The following is a 19,890-nucleotide window of genomic DNA, read 5'->3' as shown; positions in this document are numbered from 1 at the left end:
GACATGAAGTTAAAGATTATCTACAAAATGAGTGCTATGCACAGCATCGATGTATTCAACTAACACCATTTTGTAACACATATAAACAAAATAGAAATATTTTCAAAGCAAGATGTAGCTGTTACGTTTCATTGTCTACTGTTGGTTTGAAAGTCTAGGTCTAAGTCAGAGAGCTAATTTAAGTTGTTCTTATTTTTAACTCGTATTCGACGCAAAAATGCGAGGCATATATAATACAATCTGATGGTGGAGGCGGCGGCAACTGCTTAAACTATTTGTATAGTTTTATGTTTCAGAATGTCTCACTTATAATGAGTTCTGGGATAACTATATCTGGTTACTAGTATATGGTATCCATGCAAAGTCTACATGTTCATCAGACATGCTTCACCTGACCTGGATCCCAGTTCATTGGTAAGTGAACAAAGTTACGTTTCCGTGGTATAGTCCATATCTCAGATACTATAAGTTGTGGGTCAAATATACTTGTATGGAATGATAGCAATGTATACATGTCTTTGTGGAAGAGTTCAACTGACATTACCTCATTTACGCGTGGATCATTGATAATGTTTAATTTATGTTATACTTGGTCCCTAAAACTATCGACATAGTTCAGGTATGTTTAATCAAGCATGCTGTACCTTATTTCTTATCTTATAGAAAAACCTGATATAACATCCTAGTTTTTACGGTAATGATCTTTATGGTCTTACTTTTCACTTACACTTGTTTTATAGTAAATAGTGACCATTCAAGTATATAAAACATGTTCATTTTTTTTTTAAATTTGAAGTTAATATTATTTTTCGACGTCGAAATACCTTATTAGTGAGGTATAAATTAAACAGAATAAAAGAGATGGGATTCGAATTAATTTCCAACGGATTCAAGTAAGATTCGTCGCCAGGGAACCACCAGCTACTATGCAAGACTAATATTAAAAATAGTTAAAATTTTAGCAATAAGACAGGTTGAGACATAACAAAAATTCAACCAGTTAAACAAGATTTTTTTTAAAGAAATCAAATAAGGAAGTACTTTATATACACAAAGAACGCAAATTATTCGAGGAGCAATAAATGGGCAACACAAATCCTTTAAAACTTTGAGGTTAGGTCTGATTTGTAATAATATATTATTTTACCATGATATATATATTAAAATGGTTACTGAATAATGATCAATTAATCATGCATCATATGCTGTTAAGGTAACAAAGGTGTGTGGGTGTTTCAAAAGTCGAAGCAACAAAGACAGCTTTTTTGTTTATTTCGAAATCTGTATTTTTACTAACTCAGACCCTAACCATAACCTAACTAACAGGCTTGCTATTGTCCCCAAACGAAAACAGATGAGTTAGATTTAGTTATAAGGTAACCACAAATAATTCTGTATATAGCAAAGGTCTCTCAATTCTAATCAAATCAGTTCATAAAACTAAAACGTATCTATGTCACAACCTCGTCCTCTTTTCTTTGATCATGACATAAGGTGTCATATGTGGAACAGTATCCTGCTAACCATTCTGGAGCACATAAGATCGTGTTGTTTAATCTGTAGTTTTTTATGAAGTGCTTTGGAGACTGTCGTTTGTTGTTTGTTTGTTTTTCCTTTTTTTTGCAAGTTTTTGTTAGTTTTTCTGTGATTTATGGAGTTTGATTGTTCCTTTGGATACCGTACTCTTGTTAACAAGTCCTGAAGCGAGTGAAATTGATTTTCTTACTTTACATCTGTAAGGTCAAGTATTCACTTATTTGAAGCTGTGCATGATTAAAACTATCGCATTGATCTGGGTTTGATTCTATTACACCCTGACTAGTACATGTAGTGATAGCTTATATATAATCTACGCTGGCTGTGGCTATTGTTTTAAGTCCCTATATTCAACACAGCTCCACAAGTATGAAAACATAACTGACTTTGCAAGTTCGAATCTGGCCGTTTTGGATGAAGGTGATATCAATTGGAAGCACGAAATTTGGACAGTATCATTTTTAATTTAACATAAATACAACGAAAAAATAAAGACGATTGCGATGTTTGTTTATTTATAAAAAAAAAAGACTTGTGATAAAAGCTATGTAGATGAATAATGTACAGAGCTCACTAATTATATAATTTATGCATGTCTTCGTTCAAAATGATTTGATAGGACTTGATTCATCAAGTTCATGTTCTGTCATAAAGCAATGTATTATCTAATTATACTTTAAATGATATAACTGAATAGGAAAAGTATGTACCTTACCATTCATACACATGTTCATTGAGTCATCTGCAAATATTTTACGAAATCATTCGCTAACCTACCACACAAACACGAAGTTGTATGTTTGATTGTTGTAAAGCTTTGATAAAAAAATAATCCAGCGTTTACGATCTAGTAAATAGTTATGACGAAAACATTTGAGTATCACCCAGCAAAATGACAAGACAGTAATAGACGAAATACCGTTATTTAAAAAAAAAATTATATTTGGTATACGGAATCGAACACTTAACAATTTTAAAAGCCCCTCTTTACTCCCATTGAACCGATGTAAATGTAACTTCATGTACTATTTTGTCAGATATTTGATTTTCTTCAACCATATGTTAAAATCGGTGAATTGATTTAGAATTTTATTAATCGGTTACGAAACATCATGTATTAGTTTCTAAGATTGCTTATTAATGACGCAAAATAACGTGGAAATTTATATACATTAATCTAGCAATTATATTCGATAGTCTTTACGGTGCATTCGTAAATAGTCAAGTAGTCCAGAACTAAGACAAAAAGCGTCTAAAAGTACAGAAACCGTTCAGGTGCAAAACGATTATTTTAATACCATTATAGGTTATACCTCTCTACCGTTAACTTAATATGCTTATTCTTCAAAAATCAAATAGGTTCTTGAAACGTGTGACATATGTTATACATAATATGTTTTAATAAATAATTGATGCGTAGTTAATGTTGTATGTATTCCTTTCCGACAGAGGGGGAGCAAGACGTGCATGGTATACACATTATATCTCTTTGAGTTTGTGAAAAAGAAAAAATGAAATCCAGTCACATCATTTGTATTGCTTTTTTTCTCGCCGTTATGTGCGGAACATGTAAGTCAAGTCTATTACTACTTCTATGTGATATAATTTATTTTTATTTTAACATACATTATACCCACTGACGGTTGATATGAGATGAATAAACATTCTCAAAAATGTTTTCAGAATTGGACAATATTTGATTGCACAGATGCACAGATAACCGCATAATTTTCCGATAAGAAGACAGTGCTCCGGTACTGGCATGATAAGCATACCAGTTTTTTCCGTAATTATAGATTATCGATGGATTTTCAAACGAGACGGTGTTTCTCATCTACAATTTTATCGGAAGGCGACAGCCCTGAGCTGAGATGTGGCCGAGAAACATCGAGAAGCATGATTTTTCATTTCCTATTGTTAATTATCCATTTTTAGATGGTGACGTTCCCTTGTCACCATCTTACGGTGTTTATATATCTCAACTTGTACGATTCGCTCGTGTATGTACCAATGTTTTAGATTTTAACGAGAGAAATTTATGTATTACTGAAAAATTATTACACCAGGGTTTTCGATATCACAAACTAGTCAAAACATTTACTAAATTTTATCATCGGTATAAGGACATCATTCGTAAATATAGCTCAACATGCAGACTTCTTACACATTCAGGTATTTCACATCCAATTTTTTATGGAAATATTCTATATAAAGCACAAAAATGTCAGTATTCACCTCTGAAGCTAACAAAACCTTTAAATAGACTTATTAAGAAGGGATATAGTTACGATACTGTTGTCAGGTCATTGAAGATTGCATATTTTGGCGTTAATATTGATTCACTTATAGGGTCTTTGCATCGGCACTAAACACATTTATTTAAAAACCAGTTGTTGGCATGACACGGGTTATGTTCTTTTCATTTATGTTATGATGGTATGATACTAAACCCCTAACGGGAAGGATTGTGCCTGATATTCATATGATGAAGACATAATCTTACAATCAGTTTAATTGAAGTCTGGAGCTGGCATATCAGTTAACTGCTAGTAGTCTGTTGTTATTTATGTATTATTGTCATTTTGTTTATTTTCTTTGGTTACATCTTCTGACATCAGACTCGGACTTCTCTTGAACTGAATTTTAATGTGCGTATTGTTATGCGTTTACTTTTCTACATTGGCTAGAGGTATAGGGGGACGGTTGAGATCTCATAAACATGTTTAACCCCGCCGCATTTTTGCGCCTGTCCCAAGTCAGGAGCCTCTAGCCTTTGTTAGTCTTGTATTATTTTTAATTTTAGTTTCTTGTGTACAATTTGGAGTTTAGTATGGCGTTCATTATCACTGAACTAGTATATATATTTGTTTAGGGGCCAGCTGAAGGACGCCTCCGGGTGCAGGAATTTCTCGCTACATTGAAGACCTGTTGGTGACCTTCTGCTGTTGTCTGTTCTATGGTCGGGTTGTTGTCTCTTTGACACATTCCCCATTTCCATTCTCAATTTTAGAGTTGCATTCAAAAGTTTTTACTTATGGAAAAGATTTTTAATCTCTTGTCCATGGTTCAAATTTGAATTTGATATTTTTAAAAAGGCTTCACATAGACATGACGAAGGTAAGTTTTTATGATTAATATGACTACTATATTAATCATAAAAACACACTATTTTAGATAATTATTTTGATTTTATTGCTAAGTGTAAATAACTGTAATAAGATCTTTGAATTATAGATTATCGATGGTTTTTCAAACGAGAGGGTATTTCTCAGCACTAATCTCATCGAAGGGCGATAGTCTTGAGATGAGGTGTGGCCGAGAAACATCCTCGAGTTTGAAAGACCATTGATAATTTGTTTATCGTTATTATGCCTATGATGTAGTTGATGTTTACATTGACAACGCCACGTGCGCCCTTAGTTTCTGACGATGATTTTCTATCCCAAGCGAGTAACATGATATGAAAATTATCACAAAATAGACCAAAGGAAAAATACACAAAATAGCGATGATATTGTTTTATCGTTTCCTACATCGATTTGTTAATCAATAAAATAAAGCATAAATATAAGTTATTGCTATACGACTGTAAATATTAACGGTCCTACATTCTGTCGAAACATATTTCATGGCATTGCACAATATCAAGTTTTCTCTGACTGTGTATGACGTCTTTAAACTAAATTTATTGGATGTGTACTGATTGATATTTAAGTACATGATTTGTTCATTAGTTGTTATTGTCTTTGAACTATCTTTCAGTAACTCTCGGTCATAAAAATACACTCAGAACTCGGAGTATATTATTTGTGCTCGAAACACCAAAAACAGTAGTTTGATAGGTTAAATTTCTGAGTATGAGTACGATAATTGTACTCGAAATTTCTATGACCGTAAGGCCCGTACTTTGTTTCTTAAGTCCTGGGTGTTTTGTTTGGATCTCATGAGTCAAGCCTTTTTCAACTGATTTTCATAGTGAGTTTTTATAGTGTGCTGTTTCATCACCGTTCCCGGTTCGATGGGGAAGGGGGTTGTTGGGCGCCCGCAAACATGTTTAATAGCGATACATTCTGTGTGTGTCTGTCCATAGTCAGAAGCCTGTAATTCAGTGGTTGCCTTTTGTTGCTGTATATCATAGTTGTGTTTCGTTTATTGTTTTGTACATAAATCAGGTCGTTAGTTTTTGTCGGGGCCTTTTATACATGTAGCTTGCTATCTGGTTCAGGTTTTGCTCATTGTTAAAGGCCATACAATGACATGTCGTTGCTTACCTCTACGTTAGTTGGCCTCTGGTGGAAAGTTCTCATTGGCATTCACATAACATCTTATTATTTTTATATGTAACCGCTTTTCATGTTTCTATGGTCAATTTTAAGTTTTCCCGATCATATTGGTTTCTCAGTTAGATATAGTAAAAGATCAACAACCTTTGAGTTCTTTAATGTTTATAGTGTTGAGTGCAGTCTGCAGATTGGGTTACATTTACTTTATTACCATTGCTCATATATCAGTCTGTCAATAGCCATCTGACTATAATCTCTTGTAGTTGTAAAACATGATAACTTTCTGTTAAATGATATTATAAGTGAATATGAGCAATAAGACATAGAATTGAGAATGGAAACGGGGAATGTAACAGAGACTTTAGACATAAGACATCTATGTTTTATCATTTTGAATCCTTTGTAGATATTATTTTAATATTTTAGTGTTGTTTTAAATCATAAACAAAAATCAACGTTAGTACCGATAGAGATTCAAAGATCTGATAACATAGTTACATTGATACTGTCTTGAATACTTTAATTTTAAGTTAACATGGATCATATCTAAGTTTACAGGTTCTATAAACAAATCTACCGTTAAAATCAGGATGTATCCTATTTGTAAAAAGGTTTCTACAGTTACCATATTAACTACCGAACTTTCAAACTAAACGTTTGTATCTATGAAAGAACTTGAAAAAACTTGTCAAGTAATTTGTAGTTAAGAAATCCCTGACTTAATAATTTACCAGTTATATATAGATTGTTATTAGCGAAATTTGAAATTTCATTACAGACTAAGGCATAGCGAATTTGTTTGGAAATATACACATCGTAAAAAGGGACTAACTAAATATAAGCACCCCCCCCCCCCCCCCCCAAAAAAAAAAAAGGATAATCAGCAAGAGGGACTGAAAAATCGCCTCTTTTGTAGACAAAAAATGTGTTTATATTTGTCTGTGTGAAAATGAAATGACCAAACCAAGAAAAGGTAACATTATAACTGTTATATTAGGTGCATATTTAACATGTTTGAAGCCGTTTGCATGATGTCAATATGTGTATTATGTTTAGAAACTTCTTGATTATTCTAAGCAAAAAATTATCACCAAGGCAAGTGTTATAAAATGTTTCAATCGAATTGATTTTAATGGATCTCAACTAAATTTGACCACAAGCTAGCTGTAATTAACAACAGTACAGGAACACATCTACTCTTAAAGGGTCTCAATTGGTGTTCGTATGATAACATTCAACTAGTTCATATTATCACAATTTTAGGAAGTAAATGTAGCATATTTACAATTTTCATTACAAAAAGGCTTTATATTAGTCACATTAAAATCATGTCTAATCACATTCTTCAAAGGACTTTTAATTAAATAGTAAAACTACTCTTTGTCAATGATGAGATTCTATAGACATGTAATATAGAGAGTCATAACTATAAACTGAGTTGAAACGAATATCAAAAACACGGAATGTATGTAAACCATTCGAATGATGTTTTACACTCCAAAAAATCAGTTCCATTTCTTTTATATTACACAAGTAATAATAAAAGTTTTAATTGGAGAAGGGGAGCTTGTTACAAGGACACACAGATAAGTTGTAAAAAATTTACTAAAATGAAAGATGAAACGGTATTTGACGAGTTATTGTTTTGTTTTTTTTTTTTTCCGCAAAACTATGGATTTATAATTTCCCTTTGAAAACCTCTTTTCACATACTTTCCATATATATTTTTTAAAATTAAGTTTGTTCTATCGTGTATTATATATTTTGAAATATAATGTGTTTACATCTTGTTTTCCCGATCAGATACACTTTCTAAACTGAATGAATTGTCAAAGTAATTAACTAAATGTGGAAGCCTTTCATTTTACAGGTTATTCAGCAGTAAGGTGTAGGAGGAGTGGAGGAGTTTGTACGAAAGGCTATTGTCCAAAGGGGTATTTTGAGGACCATTTGCCACACGAAGACTGTTGTTCCACTGAAAGATGTTGTCTTCCCTTGTGGCATCAAAAGCCATCCAACTTTCCAAGTACTTACTTTGATTTAAATTAGGTTAATTAGGTTTATAAGGAACTCATGTACATTAATTATCCAATTATGTGCTGTTCATTTCTTCAACAACTATTATATCAGTATGAATTTCATATAGATATGAACATATTGATGACAACGCGCTATGAATCGAATAAGTCATTGATCAGTAATCATTATCACTATTATCAGACCTGAAACCTGAACATATGAATATCAATCAATATTATCAACAACATGCCCTTAACAGAACAACATAATGTACTTATTCTACGTGTAGCATGAGATACGAGGATAATTAATAGACAATAAGAAAGCAACCGAACGACGAAAAAAACAAACAGACATCTCCACAGCAACATATACAATCTTAAACAATAGTCGGGGGTTTTAGGAATATTTCAAGGTCTATATCTAACCCAGTCTATACAAGTTGTGAATAAATTTGAATGACACAATTTTCAATCTTTGTTTTTTGTCAGTTGTCATATTAATCGACACTAACAAGTTAATTTGAGAGCCACTTAGTTGTAAAAATCATTATGGAATAGTATCTAAAGTAACTTACAAATTTCAAACAACATTTATCAATAATTCAAATATCAATACCTTTTGTTTTTAGCCGATAACAATTACTCTTTTCCTTATCTTGCCCGATCTCTTGTGACCCTAATTGAAGCATATGACAATATATTGTTTTATACTGGTAATGTACGACTTTGTTTCACATCAGTATAATACATTATCAAAGGAACGACTGCTGTATAAATACGATTTTTGCTTTAAAAAGAGTGTTTTGCCGTTTCAAATGTTTCAAAAATCCATCAAAGCTTATATTTCAATTAAAATGATTCTTTGAAATTAGAATGACAGAAAAAAACAAAAAAAAAATAAATATTACTGGTACATATCTTCAAGTTTTTAGCAATACTCATCTCTTTCATTTAAACCACGAGCAAATGCTTCATCTCATTATTGTGAATATCTTATGTGAATATAGTTATGTTTTCTTGAGTAAAGAATACCTGTATTTGTATAGGTCTTAATGTAACGTTGGGTAACATTTTTTTCAGGTTACTAGGACTCGCTCAGCGTGAAATGACAACGTCAAAACTGCGGTATTAATAATTGAATAAAAAATATATATGATATAACACTCTGCTTTATCTGACATTCAATATAATTAACATCATTGGACGAAACGATCCAAAAAGATATTTCCCTGCCTTGTTGTATTTGTACTTGAATGTAAAAATAACAACTCCGAAGCCACCAAATAAATAATTTATTATGAAAATAATTTAAACACATGAAACGAGTTTCTTGTAATTATAATGTTATCGAAATTATTGAACCAATGCACGCATTTATACTAAGTAGCCTATTAGGGTGCCCATTCAATGGATTTGAATGATTTGGGTTATTGGAATAACACGCGGCTGTACGTTATATCATTAGAAAGAGGATAACAAGCCTCATCGAACTATTGATGTCGTCGTTGTCTACAGTAGTCACGATTGTCTTAACTTTGTGTCAATGGTCAAAGCTAAAAATTCAGAGAAAACGCAGAGCCACCTTTAAATAGCGTGCCGACCCTACATATATCCGTTTAGAGCGAAATAAAATCGAATAATTTAAAACGATTACAACTTTAGTTTCTATATTTATGACTGATTTGATATTTATGTTGCAAAATATGATTCGAGATTGACATTTGTACTTTTCATTCAACTGATAAATAACAGTGACATCGATCGATTAAAATATCCAAATTTTGAATTTTTACATAAGATTCGATACAAGTGATCAGAAGAGATGTCATTTACATATTAACATTTATAAGTTGCCCTCCAAAAATGTTATTTTTTCCGTCTTTTGATAGAAGGTGTTCGTAATGATTTTCTGGGTAAATATCCAACTTTCTGTTGCTAAGTGTGGAAGCACATACAATTGTACTTTGTTCCAACACAGGTGTAATAATAATGCAGAATTAATTGAATTAGCAGGTCTGAGTATATATTTGCTCTATAGAAACGAGAAATACTGCAAACGGTAAAAAAGGGAGAGGGGGTCTGTCAAAGTTTAATCACTCCATCTTACACACTAATATGACTTATTGAGCATCATCTGGCTATACAATTGACATGAAGTTAAAGATTATCTACAAAATGAGTGCTATGTACAGCATCGATGTATTCAACAAACACCATTTTGTAACACATATAAACAAAATAGAAATATTTTCAAAGCAAGTAGTAGCTGTTACGTTTCATTGTCTACTGTTAGTTTGAAAGTCTAGGTCTAAGTAAGAGCGCATTTCATTTGTTCTTATTTTGAACTCGTATTTGACGCAAAAATGCGAGGCATAGATAATACAATCTGATGGTGGAGGCGGCGGCAACTGCGTAAACTATTTGTATAGTTTTATGTTTCAGAATGTCTCACTTATAATGAGTTCTGGGATAACTATATCTGGTTACTAGTATATGGTATCCATGCAAAGTCTACATGTCCATCAGACATGGTTCACCTGACCTGGATCTCAGTTCATCGGTAAGTGAACAAAGTTACGTTTCCGTGGTATAGTCCATATCTCAGATACTATAAGTTGTGGGTCAAATATACTTGTATGGAATGATAGCAATGTATACATGTCTTTGTGGAAGAGTTCAACTGACATCGACATAGTTCAGGTATGTTTAATCAAGCATGCTGTACCTTATTTCTTATCTTATAGAAAAACCTGATATAACATCCTAGTTTTTACGGTAATGATCTTTATGGTCTTACTTTTCACTTACACTTGTTTTATAGTAAATAGTAGCCATTCAAGTATATAAAACATGTTCATTTTTTTTTTTTTAAATTTGAAGTTAATATTATTTTTCGACGTCGAAATACCTTATTAGTGAGGTATAAATTAAACAGAATAAAAGAGATGGGATATGAATTAATTTCCAACGGATTCAAGTAAGATTCGTCGCCAGGGAACCACCAGCTACTATGCAAGACTAATATTAAAATAGTTAAAATTTTAGCAATAAGACAGGTTGAGACATAACAAAAATTCAACCAGTTGAACAAGATTTTTTTTAAAGAAATCAAATAAGGAAGTACTATATATACACAAAGAACGCAAATTATTCGAGGAGCAAAAAATGGCCAACACAAATCCTTTAAAACTTTGAGGTTAGGTCTGATTTGTAATAATATATTATTTTACCATGATATATATATTAAAATGGTTACTGAATAATGATCAATTAATCATGCATCATATGCTGTTAAGGTAACAAAGGTGTGTGGGTGTTTCAAAAGTCGAAGCAACAAAGACAGCTTTTTTGTTTATTTTGAAATCTGTATTTTTACTAACTCAGACCCTAACCATAACCTAACTAACAGGTTTGCTATTTTCCCCAAACAAAAACAGATGAGTTAGATTTAGTTATAAGGTAACCACTAATAATTCTGTATATAGCAAAGGTCTTTCAATTCTAATCAAATCAGTTCATAAAACTAAAACGTATCTATGTCACAATCTCGTCCTCTTTTCTTTGATCATGACATAAGGTGTCACATGTGAAACAGTATCCTGCTAACCATTCTGGAGCACATAAGATCGTGTTGTTTAATCTGTAGTTTTTTATGAAGTGCTTTGGAGACTGTCGTTTGTTTTTTGTTTGTTTTTCCTTTTTTTGCAAGTTTTTTTGTTAGTTTTTCTGTGATTTATGGAGTTTGATTGTTCCTTTGGATACCGTACTCTTGTTAACAAGTCCTGAAGCGTGTGAAATTGATTTTCTTACTTTACATCTGTAAGGTCAAGTATTCACTTATTTGAAGCTGTGCATGATTAAAACTATCGCATTGATCTGAGTTTGATTCTATTACACCCTGACTAGTACATGTAGTGATAGCTTATATATAATCTACGCTGGATGTGGCTATTGTTTTAAGTCCCTATATTTAACATAGCTCCACAAGTATGTATACATAACTGACTTTGCAAGTTCGAATCTAGCCGTTTTGAATGAAGGTGGTATCAATTGGAAGCACGAAATTTGTACAGTATCATTTTTAATTTAACATAAATACAACGAAAAAATTAGACGATTGCGATGTTTGTTTATTTATAAAAAAAAGACTTGTGGTAAAAGCTATGTAGATGAATCATGTACAGAGCTCATTAATCCTATAATTTATGCATGTCTTCGTTCAAAATGATTTGATAGGACTTAATTTATCAAGTTCATGTTCCGTCATAAAGCAATGTATTTTCTAACTATACTTTAAATGATATAACTGACGTTGAAATTTATATACATAAATCTAGCAATTATATTCGATTGTCTTTACGGTGCATTTATTAGAATTGAAAACCGCTTTGCAATGTTTCTTTAAATATCCGTCTTCTAACATGGCTAGAAATAAGCTAGATTTAACATGTACTGTATGTACTTAAAAATTCAAAAAAGAAAAAAATATAATATTGTTAATATCAAATAAGAATTGCCAATAAGAAAAACAAGTCTGTAAATAACTACAGTTCGCCATACGGTATTCAACAATAAATAAAACCCATATCGAAAGTCCGTACAATAATTTATTAAGTCATTATCAGTCTTTCACTCAATTTTCAAATACTGCGGTTAATTCAGTACTGTTCAGTACTTTTCATATAATTCAGAAACTATATAGTTGATCTTTACAGGTAAAATGTAACTACTAAACATTTTGAACATAGACTGAACTGATCTTATTTGACTACAATCGAAATGTACAGAATTAACGCAGTGGATGAGTCTGAAAAAAAGATTGAAAAACTAAAAATAGCTTCTAAATTTATTGTTCAGTCCTTTATGAGTTGTGCAGATCAAATGACAGTTTCAAACTAAAAGTTGTTTACAAAAAATAAAAACAACCCCTTTTTAATTACATGCATCCAAAGCGCTCTTCTGGATTTACCGTCATCAGGAACGATTAAAGCTGAATATTTGAAAACCAAGCAAGTGGGTATTTATACTTTAAATTACCTTGAAATTATCAAAGAAAATAATTGACCAATATAATTATGACCTTTATCAATAAGTTTCCTCAGATAATATGCCATGGTATAGCAACAATTTATAAACTTATCTGCTTGTGAATACTATATCTAGAGGGATGGTTGTGTTACTCAATTTGTTTTTGTTGTGTAGTGTGTCATGAAATGATCCTTGTATCATTCTTTTATTCTTTTGACAATAACGCCGCTTATTTTTCTCCTACTTGTGCATTTAGATTACATGCATAGTATGTCATCTACTATTTGTTTAAATGGTGTTTGTTGTGTCTTTATGGAGTTAAGACAGAAAAGAGACGAAAGATACCAAAAAGGAAGAATCAAAACTCATTTATGTAAGTCGAAGAGAGACCAACAATAGATGTTATTGATAACAGTTTAGAAAACGAGGCCCAATTAGTGCCCATTATCCATATATTTAAGCGAATAATAAACTTAAGACAAATAAAAGCCTGGTTCAATCAAACCCGCCAAAGGAATAATAGTGATGCATTATGAAAAATTATACCTAACATCCCTATTTTTCATCCGATTAAGGGTGCAAATCCAAATTCGTAAATAGTCAAGTAGTTAAGAACTAAGACAAAAAGCGTCTAAAAGTACAGAAACCGTTCAGGTGCAAAACGATTATTTTGATACCATTATAGGTTTGACCTCTCTACCGTTAACTTAATATGCTTATTCTTCAAAAACCAAATAGCTTCTGGAAACGTGTGACATATGTCTTACATAATATGTTTTAATAAATAATTGACGCCTAGTTAATGTTGTATATATTCCTTTGCGACAGAGGGGGAGCAAGACGTGCATGATATACACATTATATCTCTATGAGTTTGTAAAAAAAGAAAAATGAAATCCAGTCACATCATTTGTATTGCTTTTTTTTCTCGCCGTTATGTGTGGAACATGTAAGTCAAGTCTATAACTACTTCTATGTGATATAATTTTTATTGTAACGAGGACATACATTATACCCACTGACGGTTGATATGAGATAAATAAACATTCTCAAAAATGTTTTCAGAATTTGACAATATTTGATTGCACAGATAAGCGCATAATTTTCCGATAAGACGACAGTGCTCCGGTACTGGTATGATAAACATAGCAGTTTTTTCCGTAATTATAGATTATCGATGGTTTTTCAAACAAGACGGTGTTTCTCATCTACAACTTTATCGGAAGGCGACAGCCCTGAGATGAGATGTGGCCGAGAAACATCCTAGAGTTTGAAAGACCATTGGTAATCTGTTTATAGCTATTTTGCCTATGACGTCGTTGATGTTTACATTGACAACGCCACGTGCGCCCTTAGTTTCTGACCATAATTTTCTATCTCAAGTGAGTAGCTTGAAAAAAGATCAAAGGAAAAATACACAAAATTGCGATAGTTATAAAATATCTTACTGTACTACACTTTTTAAACCAACGAAGGCTAAGGAACGTTTTTACTACCGAGACACTTTTTTTCGTTATGCACTCAATAGTTTTTACTAATGGAAAAGATCTTTAATCTCTTGTCCATGGTTCAAATTTGAATTTAATATTTTTTAAAAGGCTTCACATAGGCATGACAAAGGTCAGTTTTTATGATTAATATGACTACTATTTTAATGTTATTGTTAAGTGTAAATAACTGTAATAAGATCTTTGAATTATAGATTATCGATGGTTTTTCAAACGAGAGGGTATTTCACAGTATCAATCTGATCGAAGACGATAGTCTTGAGATGAAGTGTGGCCGAGAAACATCCTCGAGTTTGAAAGACCATTGATAATTTGGTCATCGCTATTATCATGATTATGCCTATGATGTAGTTGATGTTTACATTGACAACGTCACGTGCGCCCTTAGTTTCTGACGATTATTTTCTATCTCAAGCGAGTAGCATGATATGAAAATTATCACAAAATAGACCAAAGGAAAAATACACAAAATAGCGATGATATTGTTTTATCGGTACCTACATCGATTTTTTAATCAATAAAATAGAGCATAAATATAAGTTATTGCTATAAGACTGTGAATATTAACGGTCCTACATTCTGTCGAAACATATTTCTTGGCATTGCACAATAGCAAGTTGTCTCTGCCTGTGTATGACGTCTTTATACTAAATTTATTGAATGTGTACTGGTTGATATTTCAGTACATGATTTTTCATTAGTTGTTATTGGCTTTGAACTATCTTTCAGTAACTCTCTGTCATAGAAATACACTCAGAACTCAGAGTATATAATTTGTGCTCGAAGCACCAAACACAGTAGTTTGATTGGTTGAATTTCTGAGTCTGAGTACGATAATCCTACTCGAAATTTTTATGACCGTAAGTCCCGTACTTTGTTTCTTAAGTCCTGTGTGTTTTGTTTGGATCTCATGAGTCAAGCCTTTTTTAACTAAATTTTATAGTGAGTTTTTATGTTGTGCTGTTACATCACTGTTCCCGGTTCGAGGGGGAAGAGGGTTTTTGGGCGCCCTCAAACATGTTTAATCGCGACACATTCTGTGTGTGTCTGTCCATAGTCAGAAGCCTGTAATTCAGTGGTTTCCTTTTGTTGCTGTATATCATAGTTGTGTTTCGTTTATTGTTTTGTACATAAATCAGGTTGTTAGTTTTGTCGGGGCCTTTTATACATGTAGCTTGCTATCTGGTTCAGGTTTTGCTCATTGTTAAAGGCTATACGATGACATGTCGTTGCTTACCTCTACGTTTATTGGCCTCTGTTGGAAAGTTCTCATGGGCATTCATATAACATCTTATTATTTTTATATGTAACCGCTTTTCATGTTTCTATGGTCAATTTTAAGTTTTCGCGCGCAAATTGGTTTCTCAGTTTGATATAGTAAATGATCAACAACCTTTGAGTTCTTTAATGTTTATAGTGTTGGGTGCAGTCTGCAGATTGGGTTACATTTTCTTTATTACCATTGCTCACACATCAGTCTGTCAATAGTCATCTGACTATAATCTCTTATAGTTGTAAAACATGATAACTTTCTGTTAAATCATATTGTTAGTGAATATGAGCAATAAGACATAGAATTGAGAATTGAAATGGGGAATGTAACAGAGACTTTAGACATAAGATTTTGAATCCTTTGTAGATATTATTTTAATATTTTAGTGTTGTTTTAAATCATAAACAAAAATCACTGTTAGTACCGATAGAGATTCAAAGATCTAATAACATAGTTACATTGATACAGTCTTGAATATTTTAAATTAATAAGTTAACATGGATCATATCTAAGTTTACAGGTTCTATAAACAACTCTACCGTTAAAATCAGGATGTATCCTATTTGTTAAAAGATTTCTACAGTTACCATAAAAACATGATTAACTATCAAATTTTCAAACTAAACGTATGTATCTATGAAAGAATTTGAAAAAATTGTCAAGTAATTTGTAGTTAAGAAATTCCTGACTTATAATTTACCAGTTATATATAGATTGATATTAGCGAAATTTGAAATTTCATTACAGACTAAGGCATAGCGAATGTGTTTGGAAATATACACATTGTAAGAATGGACCAACTAAATACTAGCATAAAAAAAAGGATAATCAGCAAGAGGGAACGAAAAATCGCCTCTTTTGTAGAAACAAAAATGTGTTTATATTTGTCTGTGTGAAAATGAAATGACCAAACCTAGAAAAGGTAACATTATTACTGTTATATTAGGTGCATATTTAACATGTTTGAAGCCGTTTGCATGATGTCAATATCTGCATTATGTTTAGAAACTTCTTGATTATTCTGTGCAAAAAAATATCACCAAGGCAAGTGTTATAAAACTTTTCAATCGAATTGATTTTAACGGATCTCAACTAAATTTGGCCACAAGTTAGCTGTGATTCACCTCAGTACAGGAACACATCTGCTCTTATAGGGTCTCAATTGGTGCTCGTATGATAACCTTCAACCAGTTCATATTATCACAATTTTAGGAAGTAAATGTAGCATATTTACAATTTTCATTACAAAAAGGCTTTATATTAGTCACATCAAAATCATGTCTCATCACATTCTTCAAAGGACTTCTAATTAAATAGTAAAACTACTCTTTGTTAATGATGAAATTGTATAGACATGTAATATAGAGAGTCATAACTATAAACTGAGTTGAAACGAACATGAAAAAACACGGAATGTATGTAAACCATTCAAATGATGTTTACACTCCAAAAAATCAGTTCCATTTCTTTTATATTTAAGGAATGACTGTAATATTTTTTCTGTCTATGAAGAAATAACATCAAAAATGTGGTGCACACTGAATAACTCGCATAGAGGTTATTTAAAAGTATGCACCACATTTTTAAGGTTATTTCGAATAGACAGAAAAAATATTACACTCATTCCTTATAATTTAATTCTAAAAAGGAGTAATTCATGATAAAAACGTTGATGACGTCACGGTCGCATGACAAAATTATGTCTATGAGCTGATAGACAAAACACTTTCAGCCAATCAGAAGACGTGTTTCATCCAAAATTAAATTATTACACAAGTAATAGTAAAAGTTTTTAATTGGAGAAGGGGAACTTTTTAAAAGGACACACAGATAAGTTGTAAAACATTTATTGAAATACAAGATGAAACGGTATTTGACGAGTTATTGTTTTGTTTGTATATTTCCGCAAAACTATGGATTTATAATTTCCCTCTGAAAGCCTCCTTTCACATACTTTCCATATATATTTTTTAAACTTTAGTTTATTCTATCGTGTATTATATATTTTGAAATAAAATGTGTTTACATCTTGTTTTCCCGATCAGATACATTTTCTAAACTGAATGAATTGTTAAAGTAATTAACTAAATGTGTAAGCCTTACATTTTACAGGTTATTCAGCATTAAGGTGTAAGAGGAGTGGAGGAGTTTGTACGAACAGCTATTGTCCAAAGGGGTATTTTGAGGACCATTTACCACACGAAGACTGTTATTATACTGAAAGATGTTGTCTTCCCTTGTGGCATCAAACGCCATCCAATTTTCCAAGTACTTACTTTGATTTAAATCAATTAGGTTTATTAGGATCTCATGTACATTAATTGTCCAATTGTGTGCTGGTCATTTCTTCAACAACTATTATATCAGTATGAATTTCATATAGATATGAACATATTGATGGCAACGCGCTATAAATCGAATAAGTCATTGATCAGTAATCATTATCACTATTATCAGACCTGAAACCTGGACATATGAATATCAATCATAGTATGCACAACTGGGATTCTTGAATAATTATCTTCAAATCCGATCGCCATCAAAAGTGTGGAAAGCGGAACACGTTTAAACTTTCAGAACATTATCAACAACATGCCCTCAACAGAAGAACATAATGTACTTTTTCTACATGTAGCATGAGATACGAGGATAATTAATCGCCAATAAGACAGCACCCGAACGACACAAAAAAACCAAGAGACATGTCCACAGCAACATATACATTCTTAAACAATAGTCGGGGGTTTTAGGAATATTTCAAGGTCTATATCCCAGTCTATACAAGTTGTGAATAAATTTGAATGACACAATTTTCAATCTTTGTTTTTTGTTAGTTGTCATATTAATCGACACTAACAAGTTAATTTCAGAGCCACTTAGCTGTACAAATCATTATGGAATAGTATCTACAGTAACTTACAAATTTCAAACAACATTTATCAATAATTCAAATATCAATACCTTTTGTTTTTAGCCGATAACAATTACTCTTTTCCTTATCTTGCCCGATCTCTTGTGACCCTAATTGAAGCATATGATAATATATTGTTTTATACTGGTAATGTACGACTTTGTTTCACATCAGTATAATACATTATCAAAGGAACGACTGCTGTATGGATATGATTTTCGCTTTAAAAAGAGTGTTTTGCCGTTTCAAATGTTTCAAAAATCCATCAAAGCTTATATTTCAATTAAAATGATTCTTTGAAATTAGAATGACAGAAAAAAACAAAAAAAAAATAAATATTACTGGTACATATCTTCAAGTTTTTAGCAATACTCATCTCTTTCATTTAAACCACGAGCAAATGCTTCATCTCATTATTGTGAATATCTTATGTGAATATAGTTATGTTTTCTTGAGTAAAGAATACCTGTATTTGTATAGGTCTTAATGTAACGTTGGGTAACATTTTTTTCAGGTTACTAGGACTCGCTCAGCGTGAAATGACAACGTCAAAACTGCGGTATTAATAATTGAATAAAAAATATATATGATATAACACTCTGCTTTATCTGACATTCAATATAATTAACATCATTGGACGAAACGATCCAAAAAGATATTTCCCTGCCTTGTTGTATTTGTACTTGAATGTAAAAATAACAACTCCGAAGCCACCAAATAAATAATTTATTATGAAAATAATTTAAATCACATGAAACGAGTTTCTTGTAATTATAATGTTATCGAAATTATTGAACCAATGCACGCATTTATACTAAGTAGCCTATTAGGGTGCCCATTCAATGGATTTGAATGATTTGGGTTATTGGAATAACACGCGGCTGTACGTTATATCATTAGAAAGAGGATAACAAGGCTCATCGAACTATTGATGTCGTCGTTGTCTACAGTGGTCCCGATTGTCTTAACTTTGTGTCAATGGTCAAAGCTAAAAATTCAGAGAAAACGCAGAGCCAACTTTAAATAGCGTGCCGACCCTACATATATCCGTTTAGAGCGAAATAAAATCGAATAATTTAAAACGATTACAACTTTAGTTTCTATATTTATGACTGATTTGATATTTATGTTGCAAAATATGATTCGAGATTGACATTTGTACTTTTCATTCAACTGATAAATAACAGTGACATCGATCGATTAAAATATCCAAATTTTGAATTTTTACATAAGATTCGATACAAGTGATCAGAAGAGATGTCATTTACATATTAACATTTATAAGTTGCCCTCCAAAAATGTTATTTTTTCCGTCTTTTGATAGAAGGTG

At 31.8% G+C, this 19,890-nt stretch overlaps 1 long non-coding RNA gene across 2 annotated transcripts in view; it reads left to right on the top strand.

Annotated features, from left to right (window-relative positions):
• LOC127729571 (uncharacterized) overlaps positions 1 to 19,114 on the top strand; it is a 123,969-nt gene extending 104,855 nt beyond the window's left edge. The window contains exon 3 of one of the 2 annotated variants that reach the window (XR_007994719.1): positions 19,075 to 19,114. This is a non-coding gene — a long non-coding RNA (uncharacterized LOC127729571). Of the gene's footprint in view, positions 1 to 8,920; positions 8,966 to 19,074 lie in introns of those variants that run through there. The other variant, XR_007994722.1, reaches the window with a different exon arrangement.
• Positions 19,115 to 19,890: the final 776 nt, after the last annotated feature.

The sequence above is a fragment of the Mytilus californianus genome, unplaced genomic scaffold, assembly GCF_021869535.1.
Source record: "Mytilus californianus isolate M0D057914Y unplaced genomic scaffold, xbMytCali1.0.p SCAF_2, whole genome shotgun sequence".
Taxonomy (NCBI): domain Eukaryota; kingdom Metazoa; phylum Mollusca; class Bivalvia; order Mytilida; family Mytilidae; genus Mytilus; species Mytilus californianus.
The sequence above is the reverse complement of the archived record's forward strand: the minus strand, read 5'-3'. Positions and strand labels throughout refer to the sequence as shown.